This window comes from Rosa rugosa, chromosome 6, assembly GCF_958449725.1.
Source record: "Rosa rugosa chromosome 6, drRosRugo1.1, whole genome shotgun sequence".
NCBI lineage: Eukaryota > Viridiplantae > Streptophyta > Magnoliopsida > Rosales > Rosaceae > Rosa > Rosa rugosa.
Window position 1 is genome coordinate 21,556,581 of NC_084825.1, and position 20,057 is coordinate 21,576,637.

At 36.9% G+C, this 20,057-nt stretch overlaps 3 long non-coding RNA genes across 21 annotated transcripts; 2 read left to right on the forward strand and 1 right to left on the reverse strand.

Moving 5' to 3' along the window:
- The first annotated feature begins 133 nt into the window (after positions 1 to 133).
- Positions 134 to 12,430, forward strand: LOC133714299 (uncharacterized). 19 transcript variants are annotated; one of them, XR_009848567.1, is made up of 14 exons: positions 138 to 756; positions 905 to 991; positions 1,968 to 2,012; positions 2,087 to 2,130; positions 2,251 to 2,374; positions 3,170 to 3,286; positions 3,429 to 3,517; positions 3,607 to 3,691; positions 5,335 to 5,413; positions 5,735 to 5,938; positions 6,536 to 6,759; positions 9,864 to 9,997; positions 10,524 to 10,956; positions 12,062 to 12,430. It is a non-coding gene; the product is annotated as an uncharacterized LOC133714299 (long non-coding RNA). The 19 variants fall into 19 exon arrangements; XR_009848553.1 differs by having other exon boundaries at positions 141 to 756; positions 1,968 to 2,130; XR_009848565.1 differs by having other exon boundaries at positions 141 to 358; positions 1,968 to 2,130.
- Positions 7,698 to 9,854, reverse strand: LOC133714301 (uncharacterized). The gene is made up of 2 exons (XR_009848570.1): positions 8,330 to 9,854; positions 7,698 to 8,183 (listed from the first exon to the last, which is right to left on the reverse strand). It is a non-coding gene; the product is annotated as an uncharacterized LOC133714301 (long non-coding RNA).
- Positions 12,431 to 16,720: 4,290 nt separating the features above from the next.
- Positions 16,721 to 19,537, forward strand: LOC133718501 (uncharacterized). The gene is made up of 3 exons (XR_009850331.1): positions 16,721 to 17,620; positions 18,294 to 18,369; positions 19,295 to 19,537. It is a non-coding gene; the product is annotated as an uncharacterized LOC133718501 (long non-coding RNA).
- The last annotated feature ends 520 nt before the right edge of the window (positions 19,538 to 20,057 follow it).

A 20,057-nucleotide genomic window follows, 5' to 3' on the forward strand; every position in this document is an offset into this window, starting at 1 on the left:
CAATAAATTACAATAGTTAGTCTTTCGTGTTCCGTAATAAAATAGCACTTAAAAAAGACATCTAAAGCCGAATTACTGTTCCTCGCGCTGTTCATTACTGTTTCTTGACACTGTTCATTTTGAATTGGCGGTTTTGCCCTCGCTTGAATTTTGTTTGCAGATGTGCCACTGCTTTCTCTTTGGCTTTTTACCTGATTGCCCAGACAGGTGTACGTACGAAGAACGATCGAGACTTCGAGAGAGTTCAAGTGAGTTTCTTTGGTTTGCCGGAAGAGAGAGAGAGAGAGAGTGAGACATGGAGATAGAGAGAGGTAATATCCAGCAAACGAAAACTCTCACCTCATCATCTCAGCACGAGGTTAGTTGTTCTTCATCACGAGAGTGATCAGAGAGGTGCACAAAGAAAGAAGTTCCCAAATTTCCAATTGTTTTTTTTTTTTTTTGGTGAACCTTGATTTTGTTGATTCAATTTTGAATTGTTCTCTCATTCTGATGTGAGATATGTATTGGATTTGAATTGGAAAGTTTTGATTTGGGGGTTTATACGCATATTACTTTGTTGTGTTTGCCTTTGATATTACTTTGTTATGTTGGTCATTGCGATTTTGACTTCTATACATCAATTTGGAACCACTGCTTACCAAGAAAGGTAATCCTTCTAATTCTTGGTTTGAATTCAATTCGTTACTTGCGGCACTTGGTTTGAATTCCTTCTAATTCAACTTCAAGTTCGGCACTTGGATGTAATGTAAATGGGTAAGAGCTTTTCTTTATTATGTAACCTTTCTGCTGACGATGGTGATCAGCCTTAAATGGTTTCCATCTTCTATGATCTTCTTTTTGATTCAATTGTTCATAAGTTGAATCCATTTTTTTATGTTTGTTGTTTGTTTTTAATTTGCAGATTATACATGTTGAAGGAGCCAACATCTCCACTGTTTTTCCACTCCGAGAAGCCTCTCCATCAACATCACGATCACTCAAAAGCTTGGTAAGATTTTACGTTGATAGAATTAGCATAACATCATAACCATTGATCTTATCATGAAACACTTATGATTTATCTCCACCTAAAATTCTACTCTATTTCTAACCATTTGAAACCGTCTGATTCAAATTCTTTGATTCAAGCTTTTGATTCTTTTTTTGCTGGATTTGTGGATTATTCAGTTGGTTTCGCTACATTATTAATTCATGCTTTTAGTCTGTTTCGCAACAATGAGGATTCCAGTTTTGGAAGTTTTTGTCTTCTATTGTTTTTGTTACTTCTTATATGCTTTGGTTTTTGATTGGTTTTGTTGTTGTTATTGATTTTCAATTGATATTTATCTTCCACTTTGGAATTTGGCTGATTAATTGGAAACATGTCAAGCTATGTTTCTAATGTTTAACAATTTGAAGCTCACTTTGATTCTCCTGTGATTTTATTTTGTGGGTGTTGTTTGATATATTTTTTTGTTTTCTTTGGAGTTTTGTTGTGGGTGTGGGTTTGATTCTTTGATTGATTTGGTATTGATTTTGAGCCCTTTACTGGGATTGTCTACTGTTTTGTGTTGAATCAGCTTATTTATCTTCTGGTATAAGTGTAAGGTTTGTTTTTGAATGGTGGATAGGTCTTTGATTTACTCAAGGATTAGTGTTTTAGTTGTTTGCTGTCGATATAGAGCCATAAAAGTAAATGTCTGGATCAAAGTTTTGACATTTGTTCGTAACGGTTTGTTTGTTTTGTTTAGAGCGTGCATGATGATTTGAACTGTTTGCGTGTTACTGAATTAGTCTACTCTATTTATAACTTGAGGACTGAAAATTTAGTTGACAAGATGTTGATGGTAGTGGTGAGATTAAGTGGTGGCTTATGCTTTACTAGAGCCTTGAATGTGAAAACTGTAGATAAAATTGGTTTGCTTCAATTTTTGAAGAAGTTTCTGCTATGCCTTTTGTTAATTGAATTATGTGTACTCATGCAGAGGTTCAGAAATTTGGTGAGATCGCAAAACAACCTATGTCAGAAGGTGATAATTCTGCAAAGTCTGTTGACCGCAAATTATCATATCGATTGTTTTACCTCAATGCAATTTTTTCGTAGACTGAGTTCAACTGAATGATATCATTAATGACATATCAGACAAGGTATGTTGCTGCATTCCCTTAGTCATCGGATTTCTTAATAAATATTAACGCTTACTCTATCATTTTTTATTTACCTGAATAAATACTTTTCAATGTATTTGGTGTACGATTATATCACAGAGCTCAACTCATATATATCATATGAGCAATTGAAGAGTGAATGAGGAAGCCATGGATTGGAGAGTGATACTATTTACTGGCATTGAACTTTTCCCTCAACGAATGAGCTTTTCCTCTGTCAAGGGTCTGATTCTCAATTTCTAATCTCTATTTATGGCGTCATTGTTATTGTTAATAATGGAATATGCAATAGTTTATATGAATAATATATGAAGCTGTAGTGTTTTTTTTTTTTTTTTCAGATGACTGCATTAATCTTAGTCATATCATGACCGCATGCATTCTATGATTTCGATCTTCTATATATTAGTTTCAAGAAATTTATGATAGCACCTGAAATTAGGGTAGTGCTTTTTTTCGATGTGTTTATTCGGTTTTGTTTATTATGTCTGTATCCTGTGTCCATTAGGTGTGTAACAATTAGAGACTGCATGTAAGTAAGCTTACATCTTACTGATCAGTATAACATATGCTTATCTGCTTATAATTTTTCATTATCTGCTGTAAGGTTTATTTGCATTTGGAGTCTCAAGTTAGGCAAAAGATAGTGTGATCAGAATACTGTGTGATGGGCATGATCAAACATTCTTATAAATTTTCATTATCTGCTGTAAGGTTTATTAGCATTTGGAGTCTCAAGTTAGGCAAAAGATAGTGTGATCAGAATACTGTGTGATGGGCATGATCAAACACCAGATATTAGGAGAGAATAACTATAAGCCTGAGTGATGATAATAAATTTAAAAAATAGGAGCAGGCAAGTGGAGGGAGGAAAGAGGGAAAGAATCCAACATTTTCAAATAAGAAGAGTTACTTTAACCATTTTGTATTGAACATTAAAGGAGAAGATAAGCAAATTTTATAAAAGATTTTGAGTATTTCTTCTCCTTTATGTTCAAATTTTTTCGTTTTTGCACAGGCAGAAGCAATAATCAAAAACGAATATACATCACTACTTGGAGATGAGGCAAAGGGTTGGTTGGATACCACATATCTGTCCCAATCTGGCAATTTTCGTATCTCAAGAAGAAATAAGGTGATAGTGACTTGAATATCTAGCACGCTCTATATTCTAACTGTTGACTGCTTTATTTTATCCGACCATGTAGTGATGTATAGTTACTTAAAACTAAAATTCAGTTGCTCCTAGCTAAAAATATCGACAAATAACTTTGTAGTGCAGGGAACAACATTTGTTCTGCAAGAGAGAGCTGAACTTAGGCAAAGACTATTGTCAATCATGTCCACTGGTACAAGAGTTAAAGAGGTAATATTTGTGAATCCAAATGTGTACTTTGTATGTCAAAACAACTTTTCTTGCTGATATGGTTTCTGGCTACCATATTAATACTGCAGGTAATCGAGGAGTTTATTTCCTTATATCAAAGTATAGGTGAATTGGAACTCCAAGAAGGGGAATGGGAAATGGTTTAGTTGACAGGTAATAAGAGTCATGTTCAAGTGAAGATTTACATAAATGTGATTACAAAAAGGTTATTTGTTTGTACTGGATTATCTAAAATCCTAAATGAAATGAAATAAAATAAAATAAAGAATGATGAAATATGTAAAATAGGTTGGTTTATAACTGCTTATAATTGATATCAGCCCTAAGAGTTATGAGGAAAAGTGCATGCAGGCATGATGTCCTATCTGAGTTTAAGTCTTTAATATGATTTGAGTAATCGGAGTATTAACTGAGAGACTAGACAAAGTAGAGAAGTAGGGAGTTTGAAAAAGTAATCGGAGTATTGACAAAGAAGTTTGGCAATGCTTATTCCTGCCTCAAAGAAAGTTAAGCTTCAAATTTTTTTTTTTTTTTTTTTTTGGGGTCAGTTTTGCTAAGGTGGAAGCTGTCGTTTTTGTCAATGCTTTTGTTAGTTCATTTACGATTGATCAATAATTCATTTATGGTGTAGAAAACATATCTTACTTTCATTGGGTATCTGGCTATAGAAAGTTACGTAGTAACTCCCAAAGCATTCTGATGTCTGAAAATTAGAAGCCTTGCCTCAGGTGGATGAAGTAATTGTATTAAATTTGTAGAACTAAGCCTCACCTTGGTTAGATTACGCTGCTTTTTGTTCTCATCAGTTGAATGGGATATTAGGCAGTATTTGCTTTATCGTTTACTTCTCCGTTCATTTGGCTAAGCAGATAAGATACAATTGGTAGTAGATATCAGCATAACTATATGTGTCTCTCTGTTCATTTGGCTAATCATATATGGTATGATTCATCAGCTGCTTTTTGTTCTCATCAATTGATGCACTTTCTGTTGTGATGTTATTTTATATTACTCATATTTTTAGAATTTGCAATCCATACATAATAACATCTACCTTTGGATTTCATAAAAGCTGAAAATTGCTCTGGTTTTCATCTTTTGATTTTAATGGTTTCCACACTTTACCGATATTGTATGCTTTTGAGATGAACTTTCAACCTCCCACTTTATTCTTTTCCCATGTTTGTAAAAAGTTTTTATTTTTGGTTGTGAAAAGGAGAATTTGTATATTACTGCATTCACTGTTAAGGATGAGCAAATGGGACGCAGCCACTGAGGTCAACATTCTGTCGGGAATGTCTCCGTTTGGGGTGTAACGTCGGAGCATTCATTTAGTTGTTTAGTTTCAAAGCCTTAGCTGAAAGATAACCAAATTAGGATAACAATAAAAAATTGTGTAACATTGCTCTTCTCTTCAGCTCTATGTTTTGTGCTGCTGTTCTTTCATTCTAGGCTTTGAAGTAACTTAGCTTCTCAGGTATATACCTTTTCATAGGTTTCTGTCTCTTTCTGTGAATATGGTTTTTTATTCTTACTGCCTATATACTTCACTCAAACCTTTTGGTTGCTGATTTCATCTGAACCTTCATTTCAGTTCTTTTGGAAGGTTTGATTTCAGTTGATAATTTTTAAATCAATATGAACATGCTGATATATTTTCCAGCTCCTGGTTAGATTTATAGATAGGCTGTGAATTTCTGATGTCTTGGATGGTCTTTGATATGATCATTTCGTAATATGCAATTATGCATGTCGAATGTACAATCTCTAATGTGCTGCTACTTTTTTGCCTTCAGGTTGTTGCTGGGTTCTGAAGATCTTTGTTAGCAAAACGAATATCAATAGATATGGAAACTTGCTCAAACGCAGTGTCAGGTGGAATTTTCTATCTTATTTATTTTTTCATACAGTTATTTAGCTCTTCACCAAATAGTTATAAAGTTAATATTCAAATTTAAATTAAATGATTATAAATATTGATGTATAAAGTATCGTAAAAGCGCTGTGAAAAGGATTTTTATTGTACTATTGCAGAAACTACAATAATCAAGATTGTTATTATTTTCATAATGGTTATTAATATTGTCATCAACTCAGTTGTTCTCTTCATTTTGTTTCAATTAGCTAGCAGACTAACACAAGATCCGAATTCTGCATTTTCTTCTTCTAAATATTTTTCCCCCTCTCTGTTTGTAGATCCAATGCCTAAGCGGAGAAAAAGTAAGAGAGATTTACTTTTGCAAAATGCTGAAAGTGTTGATAAACGCAAACGAAGAAGGACTACATCTGCTGAAACAAGCTGCAATTCTGGTCCGAGTATGTCCAACATTCAAGAAGTTGAAAATGTCGTTTCACATGAACACAGCATTGGACAAGCGTCATATGAAAGAAACAGGCACGGTATGGGTCTTAACATTTTGTTAATCCTACACTTATCTTCGAACATAATAATTTCATTCCCTATTAGATGTCTTGATTGACCCAAAGCCAAAAAAGACAGTACCTCAATTTGTATCCCTTCCAGCTTGCCACTGCTCTCTTTCTGAGTTATTAACTACTTTATTCTACTTTTTATCTTAATAAAAACAGTTTCCAAAATTAACTTTACTACCTGCCAGAACCAAAATTCCTTGCAAAGTTGTTGAATTGCTCCTCTAATTTCTGCTTCTGCCAAACACTTCAATCAAATCTGTATACAGACAACCTGTATATATATTCCCATTTTTTCCACAACATTTTTCCTCATGTGTATTTCCACCTTTCTTTACTCTTCTATAATTTCTTTTGACAGCTTCTAACACATAACAATCTCTTAATCAACGTTCCTTTCACTCACAAACAATCAACAATCAGTTTCCGCGGCAACGCGCGTGCCTAACTTCCTAGTTATTTACTATATACTAAAGGAGGGTTGGTGTTCATTTCTCCTGTTCATTTAACAGTATTTTGGCTCGAAGTGGAGTGACGCTTCTGCCCTCGCTTGAAATTTTTTTGCAGCTTTGCCACTGACTTGGAAACATCGGATCTCGCCGCCGTTGATCTTCTCTTTCTTCTAAAGTCATGTAATCATCTTTATCAATTATCAAGAACGATCGAGAGATAGAGAGAGAGAGATAAAGAAATCGGTCGTGTTTTTCTTTGCTTTGCATGAAGAGATAGAGAGAGGTATCCGAGTCAAATTCCTCAAGCGCTAGGGTTCCAAAGTTTGAACCTTTAATCCGGTAATTGTCTCACCTAATTCTCAGGTCTGATTGTTTTGTTTAAAATTGTGGTCTTTGGATGGAAATTGGGAGTTTCGGATTTCTGGGTTTTCCATTGTTTTGTTTGTTGCTGAAACTGGGTTTTGGGTTTGGTTTATTTGATCCTCCATTGTGGAAATTGAGAATAAGGGTTTGGTTTTTGCTTCATTGTTCATGGTTTGGGTGATAATGGTGTTTGTTTGTTTGTTTGATATGTCAACTGGTGATGTCAAATTTTGAAGGCATCAAATTATAGAGTTCTTCATCTGAGTTGTTAGTGTCAGACATGGTATCAAGATCTCAGTTCTGGGAGTCTTGCAAAAGAAAATCTTATTAAATTTTTGACTTCTTTGTTTGTTTGCAAGATATAGGATAGAGCTAGGCAGAATGGTAGGATGTTGTTTCTAAAGAAAATGATAGTAAGTATGATAATCATTAAGGAAGTCATTGGTGATATTTATTCTATTACTAGACATGTAGTTAATTGTTAATTGTAGTGATTCTTAGAGATAATAATAAAATTGCTCCCAAAAGGCCTGGAAATCTGGTTTCAATTGTTCCCAATAGGCTTGGAAATCTGGTTTCTTCACAGAGGGTATGACCTTCTTCACCAATATCAGTTGCTCTGTTTGGAGAGTTCAGTATTGCATGTAAAATCCTTCTCTAAACTCAATCATGCTTTGTTCTCTATTTATTTAGGGGGGTGAAATTTGCACCCTCAAAATTGCAAACCACACCCCCTTTTATTTTTTTAATAATATTTCATCCCAAGTCTTTTTGAACTTCCCAAACTACCCTCAAAAGTCAGATTTTCTTTTTCTTCTTTTTGGGTCTGTTCTTCCCTCTCTCTCTCTCTCGTTCTCTTCTCCAAAATGCCGGGCTTTCAGAGAGTACAAAGTTCCAATTATCCAATTGCAAAATTGAAAACAAGACCCAATCATCCAACTGCAAAATCGAAAACAAAATCCAAGTACAAAGTCGGGACTTGGGAGGAGATTACAATCCAAAATCCCAAATCGAATAGCAGATTGCTCATTGCTATACAAGAACTTTTCTTCCAATTTCAGTAACTTTAAGCAAGAAACTCAAACCGTAAGAACAAAGAAGAAAAATCGACCTTCAAAAGCAGAGCATTAACTCGACCCGCCGGACCCAAAACATACAAATCCCCCATTTCTTCACTCCCTCTCTGCTTTGACCACACACTGGTATTCCTTACCTTATTTTCTGTGACGGAGGTCTCTGAGTTGTAGTGGGTGCTTATTCTTCTCCACAGCTTGTGCGAGTTGGATTGATATGTTTGGTCCTAAGCGACATGGCGTCTACTGCTTCACATTTTTCTCAATATCAGAGGACGACAAAAAAAAAAAAAAAACAAGTGAAAGATGTCTTCTTTCCCACATTAGCTGTTCAAATCAAAACAAGGTTCAGTCAGGGACGAAACCCAGAGAAAACCCAATAACAAATCATGATTGAGACACGGACCCAATTCATATTCAAGCTGAAAGCTATGGACAGAAAAGACTGAAATGGAAGAGCTAATTTGGATTACCCGAGTCCGTAACCCGAAACCGGAATGCTGGTTCATCATCTCCATCTGGATCTCTGGTGGGTTGAAATTGGAAGAGGGTGTAGACTTCTTGCCCCAAGGTCGGTGGAGGAGGAGAGAGACTGAGCTCTGGCTTTGTGGGCTAGGGTGGTGAACTGGATGCGGCCGAAGCCGCGGGATTTCCAGTTCTTGTGGTCGCTGGCGATTTCGATGGCGAAGATGGAGTCAGGTTCGAGAGTGGACTCGAGGAAGGTGAGGAGGTCGTTGGTCTGAGAGTGGATTGAGAGGTAAGAGGCGGAGAAGAGGTCGATCGATTTGGGTGTGAGGTTGTCGTAGGACTGATTAGGGCTTACCAATCGGCGTCGCGCGTCGGAGATCTAGCTCGTGCGTCGGAGATTCAATTCCAGTTCCATTCGCCGACGTGATGGTGGAAAGAGGGAGAGAGAGAGATTAATCTCTGAGATTATTCGTTGGAGAGAGAGAGAGAGAGGATGGAGAAAGGGAAGAACAGACCCAAAAAGAAAAGAAAATTTGACTTTTAAGGGTATTTTGGGAAGTTCAAAAAGACTTGGGATGAAATATTATTAAAAAAATAAAATGGGGTGTGGTTTGCAATTTTGGGGGTGCAAATTTCACCCCCCTTTATTTAACTCTTAAACTAAGGAGATATATCATTTGTGTTTATCTACTCAATGTGTGGTTGTAAATAGCATCATGGTCTCAGAGCATACTGCATGATTATTTTTATTTGTTGTAAATAGGATCATGGTCTGAGAGTTACACATTTTGTTGAAAGAAGTTATTGTGTGTTTGTGCTCTTGGTGTGCCTTTTTGGTTAAGTTCAGTTCTCAAATAGGTATGCATGTCTAGAAATTGATTAGTCAAAAATAGGTATATAAACGCAGCAATACCTCAGAGTAGGTAATTTCAAATAGTTTTTATATGTTTAGATCCTGTTTATACTTCTCTGAGTGCGGAGTACCAACAACAACTTCAACTGTTTTTAGACTAACAGAAAATAGTGGGCACAGAAATTACTTACTGGTCTCTCAATCCCTTTGAGAACAAGAGGATCACATTCAATAACATTATATCTTCTGCTACTGTTCCTGTTGAGATAAAAGTCTGCATCACTAAAACTGATTTGGGAGAGAAGAGAATCACATAGACTTATTATTAATAAGATAGACAAACAATACTTTGCATCTTTACTCACAGTTCTAAAAATGATTAGGATATCTTTTCAATTTACTTTACAAATTGGTTTCCAGTTAAAATATAATTAATTTCTTTTTATTCATCGAATGCACACTATAGTATCATGCTCTATTTTTATTGTATTTCTTAGACTAATTTAGTCCATGGTTTCTTAGGCTAACTGTTTTCAGTTTCAGTGTGATTCAATTGGTTTCAATCGTTTGTTCCTTATTCAAGGTCTTTAGCTTTCAAAGATAAGTCATGTTGAGTAGTGTGAATTTATTGCTGCTATTATTCAATTAGCCATATTTGATTGTGTGTGATTGATTTCTCATTATAGTTTGCATAGTTGTGGCTTTTGGGGTTTCAGAGGGGAGAAAGGAAGAAACAGAAGAAAAAGGGGGAGACGGGAAGGACAGAGGAGGCAGAGGAATCCAAAAGAGGAGAAGAACTGCTCTACTGCACAAATTCAAGGTACAAATTTATACACCAAATTAATTTTTATGCTTATTGGTTATGTATCATAATGTATCATCTGTCTAAATCCCTGCTAACTATGAGTTGCCAAGTTCCTTCAATCATCACATTGGGAAATATATACCGATTTCAATAGTTCTCTGACTATCTGCAAAGAATTACCTCATGACTTAGAATATTACATACAGGATTACCTAAAAATATCGTCTATTTCTCTTTCACATGGTTGACAAAATTGATTAGACTCTAAACTTTTCTATTTGATTCCCAATTAGAAATCGATTTTTTTTTTTTTTTTTGAGTTTTTTGCAGACATGAATTTTTTGTTAATTGGATTTTGGTAATGAAAATAAAATCTTTGGGCAATTCCAATGGACATGTATCTTTTCTGGATTCTTATATAAATATTAGCTCATGATTTAGGGAATGAAGTTATTTTTGAAAGAAGTTGAAGGAATACACAAACAAAAGAATTTCAAGAAGAGACTTTTTGGCTAATTATATTGTGTAATCAATTATATAGGATGGAGGGGAGAAACTTGGCCAATGCTACCTAGAAGAAATTTGAGATTGCAAGCATGGTGGAAAAGACCACTGAAGTTAGGAGATATGAATGAGGAATTGCAAAAGTACACTTTAATTCAGGAAAGAAAACCAAACCCGCAGCATCGCGCGGGAAGGATTATCTAGTACATATATCTAAAGCTCGGTTAACTGTTCATCACTGTGCAAAATGAAGTGGCGCTTTTGCCCTTGCTGTCTCCTTCAATTACAAGTTTGCCATTCTTCCTCACGCTTCTTACGCGATCGTTTTTGTTTTAGGCTGACGGTGGTGTTTAACAATAGAAGAGACTGGAGTAGTCGAAGGCGATAATATACTGTTGGAATCGGGAGAGCGGGAGAAGAGGTTAGTCTGCATTCTGTTTGGATCGATCTTGAAAGCTTCGCTATCGAAGGTATTGTTTCCCATATTTCTATGTTTTTTCGTTTTGACTGGATTTTTTGTTGTTCTGTTCTGATTCGTGTTATTGATTGTGGGTATCGGAAATTGGGAATTGAGTTATGTTGGGTTGTGGTTAGGGGCTTGATTTTGTTTGATTAGCTTTTACGGTTAGGGTTACTGAATTGGGGGTTTTCTTGGGTGATTGAATTTGACTTCTAATTTCAGAGTTTCGATTCCGAGTTTGTTGAAAAGCTGGGAATTGAGTTTTGTCGCTTTGCTGTGTTTATGCTTAAATAAAGAGTTGGCTAATACGATTAGTTGAAATGGTAATTGAAGTGAAGTTTTGTAATATGGCAGTGTCCTTTTTTTTTTTTGGATAATAATATGGTAGTCTCCTTTCTACCCATATATATCAGTATATGTGTTCGATCTCTTTCACCAAAGAGTCTAAATAGCAACATTTAATGGTGATGTCTGTTCTTAAAATAAGAAATAGAAGAATGAGTAAACATGTCCTGCAGGAAAATGCAATTGATTGAGAGTATTTGGTTGAAATTTGGGATTTTGAGTTATGGATTTGATGTAAGGTTTTTGATTTTGATGGTAGATCGTTGGGGTAAGAAAAAGAAGAGGAGAGATTGAAGATTTTGGTCGACTTTTGGAGGAAGGTTTGGGTTTGTCTTCGAAGAGGTTGCTGGGTTTTCGAAGAGTTATGTGTTCAATTTGGGTATATCTTTGGTAACATGAAAGAAGATGTCAAAATTGTTTGAACTTTAAACATTTAGTATTGAAAAAGATAAAATTTGAAAGGAAGCTATTTCTGCAATGTTGGTTTTAGTTTTGAGTTTAGGATCATTTTCTGGACTTTACCCTCAAACTAAATCTGTGAATTTCAACTGGTGAGTTTTCTCTCCAAACTATTTTGCCGCTATGATTAGTAAAAATATATTCTCTATTACTTCTCCACTTTCTTCACATTAAAAATATGTGATCATGTATCTAACTTTGTTAGTTTTCATTGAAAGTAAATTGTATTCCTCCAGTTAGATGGATATTGATAAAAACATGACATATAAGCATTTCAATGATTTCATGTTGTGTTAAATTCTGGGATACAGAATTCTGGATCACTGGAACTTCATGTGCCACTGTAGCTTGCAGACACGCTTGGCAAACGAGTCTATTTTATCACTGGTCAAAATGGGGTTTCAGATGCCAAAATCAAAGTATAAAACTTTCGAGCAGAATTACATATCAGAGTTGCCAGAGCTGCGCATCGACAAGCGAAACTCATAAAGAGCTTCAGGGCCATTTCCTCATATCTTTAAGATCATAGTTATATTAGGATTGAAGAACAGCAGACTTGATGAAAACCTATCTATACTGACATTCCAATTTAATAGAGTTTAGTGGTCTACATTTGTCACTGTATTATAGATGATGAATAAAAGTTCGAATAATGATACTATATTTGTTTTTGTGTTTGAGGTAGAGCTGTGAATGAATAAATCAAAGTTCAAATGTGAATAAGAAGATCTCAGTAAATTCTACGCCTTGAAAAGCCTACTTCTCTCAATTGTGAATAAAGAGACATTCTGCTTATTCTTTACTTCGGGTTTAGGGTTGAATAGAGTAAATTGAGAAAAGCATGTACAACAACTGTACTTTTTGTTAATGTATAACCTGCTGTTGCTGTTTAGGGTTTAGGGATGTTGAAAAGTAAACTTTGAGAAGTTATAACTAGAGAAAGACCTACAATACATAAGTTTAATCATTATTCAATGTCTTTGTATTTGAAGCAGGTGAAGCTTGCAAAAATCCAAAAAGCAAATTACTTTGTTAACTTGGGACAACAATAGAGAATGGATCATAGTAGCTAAAATTTTTTCTTTTTCGATATAATTAGGATGGACATATGTCTGGTTTATTACTTATTTTCACAACCGCCATATAACTTTTGGTTTCTGGTTTATCTTCCTTTTACCAAGACCTGTTTTCATGTATTTATGTGCAGCTACATCGTATAAGTAATTCTACTGATGGAGTCTTCACCATCAGTTGCTTTCTTAGTTGATTAACATACATTCTGCTATGTAATGTTATAAGATCAATAATCTATTAAAGCAATTCCTCTTTTGAACAACCTCCACCAATAACTTTAGCTAATAAACTTCAATTATCCCAATAACATATAACAGTAATTCCCGCAACAAAGTGCGGGCAAATTTGCTAGTGTAATCTATCATCTGCTTTACTGCTTTACTCATATCTAACTTTAAGGGAGAAAAATCTGGTCCACTGCAATCTATCACCTGCTTTATTGATATCAAACTTAAGGGGGAAGAATCTGACCAAAAAAAAAAGACTCAAGGGGAAGAAACCCTCATCTCTTTTATGATTATCTGTTTTTATGATTTAACAATCCGGATAACCTCCCGCTTTACCCACTTACGATTGAAAGCCTTATACCTCTAGATCAAGTGATATTAGGCACAAATATATTTTTTTTTTGGTTATTTTTATTGAGAAGTTTTAAATACACACCCCTAATTACTTAATAAACACTCCATACTTAATACACCACCCCATTTAATTTCTCATTCTAATATTCTACTAAATACACAACCCAAAGTACCTAAAATATCCTTAATCTCAAAAATCATGAAATATCCTATTATTTGACTATATTAAGGCTACTATTTAATAGCAGTCTAGGGTTAGGGGAGGGATGGGGCGAAAGTCGAAGTCGAGATTTAGGGAGGCTGTTCATCTGGATCAGGGCGACATGGAAGCCAAGGAGTCGCTGTACATATGTAGCATGGAGAGATATATGGACGAGAGCGTGCTTACACAGTGTTACAGTGTCCAGGCCATCAACTTGACCGACTTGCTCTCCTTTTCCGATACTCCGATTACCATCTCTTTCTCCAGATCTCCACCAACCAAAGCTATGGGATCTCCACCAACCAAAGTCCAAGACCATATCCTGCGAGAAGTTGATTTTCTTCAAGGCAACGATGTTCCCTACGAGATGGGTTTCGGTGTGTTTGGATCTCAGATTGTTTTGGCCGGCGGACTTCAACTTCCACAAATACATCCGACTTCCAAGGTCTACGTGTTGGACACCTTGCGAGATAAGCCCCAGTTCATCAAACGCAAAGCCAACAAACCCAAAGCTAAAGCTCGTGATCATGGTTTTCCGGAATTTCAATCACCAAAACGTCTTCCCCAGCTGATGGAGATCGAGGGTAAACTGTACGCTCTCGACTTAAAGCCTGAAGAAGACTTCCCCAGCTCCTCGTCCTTTGAGGTATTTGACCCCCAAACCGGATCATGGGCCGCTCTTCCGGATCATCCTCCCCCGATTATCGAATGTGGTGGTCTCCTCTCTTGCGCAGTTGTGGGCACCAAGTTCTTGATCTGTGCTTGGGATACTCCGGCCTACTGCTTTGACGTGGCGGAGCCTACCCGACCATGGAATGAACTTCGTCATGACGGCCATAAACTATACGATTATAATGACCCCAATGCCCTTCCCTTTCTGCAGGTTTTGGTTTTGGACTTGGAGGAGGATAATCATAAGATATTATTTTCCTCCTGTGGGAACGATTTACTAGTCTTCCACATGAACCTGTCCAATGATCTCGCTCTCGAGCTTATAGCAACCATACAGGTGGATATTAAATTTGATGAGTCCTCCTCGGTCAGTTTCACCCATCTTGGAGGTCAAAAAGTATGCTTTGTGTTCTTGGATTGGTGGATTTTTGATAAGATGCGTGGGGTTTTCTTCACATTCGAATATTCCTTTTCGAAATCTGCTGCAATTCCTGACACTCATACCAGCAGTTGTGGTGATGATCCATATTTCCGTGTGTTTTACCCCTCCAACTCGAATGGTAGATCCTTTTCTGCCAAAACATTGGGTTGGCGCACCTTTGAATACCACTACTGGTCTGAGGAAGCTTCTCCCATATCTACAGAAGTGTGCGGTTTAGCTGTGCTTCCACTCCATCACCGGCATCCTGAGGGGCGTATCTGCAAAAGCTGCCAATGCTACTTTCCTGATATAGAACTCTTCAATTAATCTTCACTTATCTGTCAATCCTTGTTGCAGATCTGAGCAGCAACTCATCCAGTGCAAATTCTGCGGATGCTACTTTTCCAAGCAAGAATTGTTTGCTCACTTCAGTACCAGTGTGAGTTGTAAATCAAAATTTACAGGTAACATCTGACTGCAGAGACGAGGAACACAAGGAGCTCATGGCCTCATCTTAATTAGAAGAAGACATTTATTTATTTTGCTCTTTTTAAGAAGAGAACTGTCATCTCACCCTCCTAATGAACCATCACGTATCATTGTATGAATCTCTGCATTATATGTTGACTTAATTTGCTGCAGTACTTGTGCTATTGGTTAATAACTTTGCATGATCGATCCTTCCTAAAAAAAAAAAAGGCTACTATTTAATATGCATGATTAGTATATTCTAGTATATTGACCATATTGATTACTTGTGTTACTTATTTAGAAATCCATAAAGATTTATTATTGTTCCCTTTAAATAGATGCATATAAATAAGTTTTATATTATTTGAGTTCTCATCCACCAAACACCATGTTGATCAAGTATAAAATTATGAGTTGAATATTTAACCAAAACTATATCACTAGTTTCTCTCCAATGGTGGAACTACAAAGTTGTCATTAGAGGGGCCAAACAAATTAACAATTACAAAGTTTTTTCACCCGTTTTATATTAGAAAATAAATGGATTAATCGTATCTCTTAGAAAAAAAAAAGAAAAGGAAATTAACTAAAAAAGGGAGTAAAACAATCCGTTTCAAAAACATTTAATATCATTGATTTGCAATTCTAAATATTATGGCTTCTAAGTTCTAACCTCATTTAATTACAATTTATTTAAGAAAAAATTAAATTAGATAGTTTCTAACTTTTTTTTTTTGAGAGAGAAGGAGGTAAGCCCTTTATTTAAAAAAAACTAAAGATTACACCACTGGAAGTTCAGCTGCTATAGCAGCTGTTAAAAAACTAGGAACTGAAACATAAAAACAATCTTGCAGCAAGCCATGCACCCCCGTGAGCAGCTAACGTATGGGCCACTACATTGGCCTGCCTACTAACATAGCAAACTTGCAAACTATTCTGAGAAGCCAGAATCAAACTCAGGTCCTCATATAAACGTCCCAAAACCGACGTATTGATACTCGTTTGGGCCGCAAGTTGACGTTGCACCTCTTAAGCATCAGTTTCCAACAGGGTTGGAGTAAAACCCTGTTCCATTGCAAAGTTAATTGCATACTTACATGCCAAAACCTCGGCATGCTCAGCAGAAATCAGTCCCCGTAGCTCCCCCAGCTAACATCGCACCACAAGAATCCCTGATAACAAAACCGAAACCACCTGTTCTAGAGGTATGGTGAAAGGAACCATCAACGTTAATTTTTAGAAACCCAGCTGATGGAGCTCTCCATGCATGCACTCTTCGTCTACGAAGATTCGCCTGAGTAAGGTTTATGTTATTAGCACGAAACTCACGTAGATGAGATTCAGCTCGGAGAAAGACATCATAGGCCAAAACACTCTTTCCTTCCCATACTCGTATATTTCTCTCCTTCCAAATACTCCACAACAGAAAAACCAAAGCCCCCAGATCTGTGATAGATAAAATCCTCACACAAAATCCAAACCATGTCAATAAATCACAATCTGCAACTTGTGGATCAAAACATGTCCTCCTTAGAATGGCATGTAATAACCGAGTTTTGTCTTCTTTAAGCAAAGTGAAATGGTGGCAAACACCTTTGATTTAAAGGTAGGGTATTCCGTGATTTAAGCATTAGTGGATCAATCAAGACCGGTGCTTTATTTGCTTACGTGTTTATGCATAATTGAAAATCATTCAACAAAGAAAGCAGAAGAAATCTCACTCTCTCTCTCTCACGGCCGAACCCAGCAAAAACAGAGCACGGATTCTTCGATCTCTCTCTCCCTCCTCAGGCCACCTCAAGACGTCGAACCACCTCCATTAGCCTCGCCTAGACCTTGCACTGCTGCAGTGGCATCCTTGCACCGCGGCACAACCGGAAAACGGCGGCGGAAACACGGTTTCGTTTTAAAACCCGATTGGGTCCAATTGTGATAACTCGAGCTACAGGCCATCAATCCTCACCAAACTTCATCCTCGAGCTCGCCTCAACTTCCTGAAGCTCCCAGAAGCAGCCTCACACGGCGGCGTGGCCCGTAGCAGTGGCTACAAGTCAAACCCAACCAAGAACGAAACCGGAGCTATCGATCCAAATATCTTGAGCTACAGGATGTCGTTTTGAGTGATTCTTGAACCAGTGAGCTCGCCTTGAAGTTCTGAACAACTCTCCAGAAGGAATCGAAGCGTTTCGTTGAAGTTTTTACGTCGGAATTCAAGCTCGCCGGATTCTGGAAATTTTCCGGCCACCGACGCTTTCGATCAAGATATCTTGAGCTGTAGAGCTTCGTTTTGAGTGATTCTTGAACCAGTGAGTTCGTCTTTAAGTTCTGAACAAGTCTCCTGAAGGAATCGAAGCGAAAGGAGGACATTTTTACGTTGATCGGAGCTTCGCCGGCTTCTGCAAATTCTCGCCGGTTTTTGGAAAAATTCCGGCCACCTCGACTGTTTTAGGTAATTTCAACCACTTCCGGTCATTTTCAGCTTACATGGTAGTTATGAAAGTTGTTAAGCATGATGAGAGGAAGAAGAGCAGCCCGGCCCCGACACCATTGGTGGTGGTCGGCGGCGGCTCTGCCACTAACTCCGGCGGCCCTTTCCGGCCACCTCCGGGGGTCAAAAATATGGTTTCTGTACATTTTCAGATTCTATATTTCAATACGATCATTTCGATATATTATATGCAATTTTTGGATATCGTATGATTAAGTTATGAATTTTTAAGTTTAGATCGATTTCGATCGTTAGATTTGTGATCTGTGAAGTTAGGACCGTCAGATGGACTTGTAGTTTTGATATGATGATCTTATGACTGTCCCAGTGGCTTTGTGTGGTCATGGGCGAAGATCCGACCGTTGGATCTTCGTATAAATGCAAAACAGTGATTAGGGAGGCGATTCGTGAGAATCCGTCCGTTGGATTTTCGTATAAATTTGTGAAGATGTTAGTAAGGACGATTCAGGGAGATCCGACCGTTGGATCTTCGTGATGATTTTTGGAGGGTGATCCTAAGGGCGATCCGTGAGGATCCGACCGTTGGATCATCATTTAATTTCGATCCGACCGTTGGATTGTCGTTTGAATATGTTTTTGAGTTATTGGCTAAGTTAAGGTCATGTGTGATTAGGTGATTGACGGTCTTCCTTGGGTGAGCGATTTCGGTGTGTATTGTGTTGAATTGAAGACGCAGCGGGAATATCGAGGTGAGTAAATCGCACATGGTTCATTCACGAACCGAAATTCGGTGATTTTATTTAATTGAGAAATTGTGGAAATTGTTTTATGAAAATAAATATTTGTTTTAAATTATATGGACTTGATCGACTACGGTCCATAGGTAAGTAAAATGTATTTAAACTATAAAAATGAATTTCTAGATTTTATTGCATGTGAACTATAGTTGGTATTAGTGGTCACTCTTGTGTGGGTGACTACGTATATATATATTTACGTGGAATATATATTGGATGGTGTGATTTACTGAGTTATATTTTGAGCATTACCTTTGGAATATGTGATTTATCTTAGATGTTGTGTTGTCTATGATAATGGGTAATTGAGTAAAGTGCGATAGTTGAGTCGTTGAGATGAATTAAATGAGGAGTCGAGTGAATTGAGAAAAGCAGTCATTCGTAAGGTGAACCTTGGCCCAGGTGACACTTTACGATACAGTTAGAGCTCTAGTCTGTCTGCCGTCATACTGCTTGGGGGATAAACGAGTTATCATATGCCCTTGGGTATGACATGACATACTGAATGGGGTGATTAATATAATTAATCATAAGCCTGTAAGTATGATATACTGAATGGGGTGATTAATATATTTAATCATAAGCCTGTAAGTATAATATACTGCATGGGATGATTTATATAAATAAATCATAAGCCTGTGAGTATATATTGAGTAAGAAGTTGTTTATTATTGAGTAGTCATGATGAGATGTGAGTTGATTGATGCTTGAAGTGATGTTGTACACTTCAATTCTTATGCAAAACAAAATTAAAATGTGCTTGAGTTGATTGTGTTACTTTAAATCGTGCAATCCTTTCATTTACTCATACGAGCTTTGCAAAAAGCTTACCGGGTTTGTATTGTTGCAATCCCGGTACACTATTCAAACGGTGTAGCGGGTAATCCTACAGGTCAGGCGAATCGGGAAGGTGATCGAGCTGCTTAGAGAAATTGCATTGGGTAAATCTGGATTTATATTGTGAGGTTTATTATGCTCTTTTGAGTATTGTAAATTAAGTTGTGAGAGTGTGATGTAATAAGTAAATTGAAGATTGGTTTTTGTAATATTGAGAGGTGTGAAGTGTGGTTGTTTGTGAGAAAAAAATTCAGGACGTTATTTGTATTGATGTTAATCATGTTTCGGATTTGAATTGATTATTCAAAATTCGGGGCGTGACATGGCATGTCCATCAGTACCTGTTTTGTAAAGGGACAATCCCTACACAGATGTAAGGTAGACTCCCCACTAGCCCCACACAAAACACAGCCCTGAGATTCAACCTGAACATGCCTTGTAACAAGCCTGGTCCGAGATGGTAGGATGTCATGACAAAACCTCCAAGCAAAATTTTTTGCTGCATTAGGAACCTGAACTTTCCAAATCCTTTTCCAAAAATTCCCACTCACCATCAAAGTGAAAGGGCTACGACTAGAAGAGTGTAAAAGAGAATCCCGGTAAGCAGATTTCACCGAAATATCACCCTTCTTTTCGAACTTCCATACCAACCTATCCGGAATATTCCTACTACTAAGAGGAATGTTTAAAATACCTTCCGCCTCCTCCCTCCCAAACAGTCTTCGAATCATGGCTTCATTCCAAACCCCCATGACTGACAACAAATCTGCCACTTTGCTAACCTCCTCCATCGCTGGAGCATT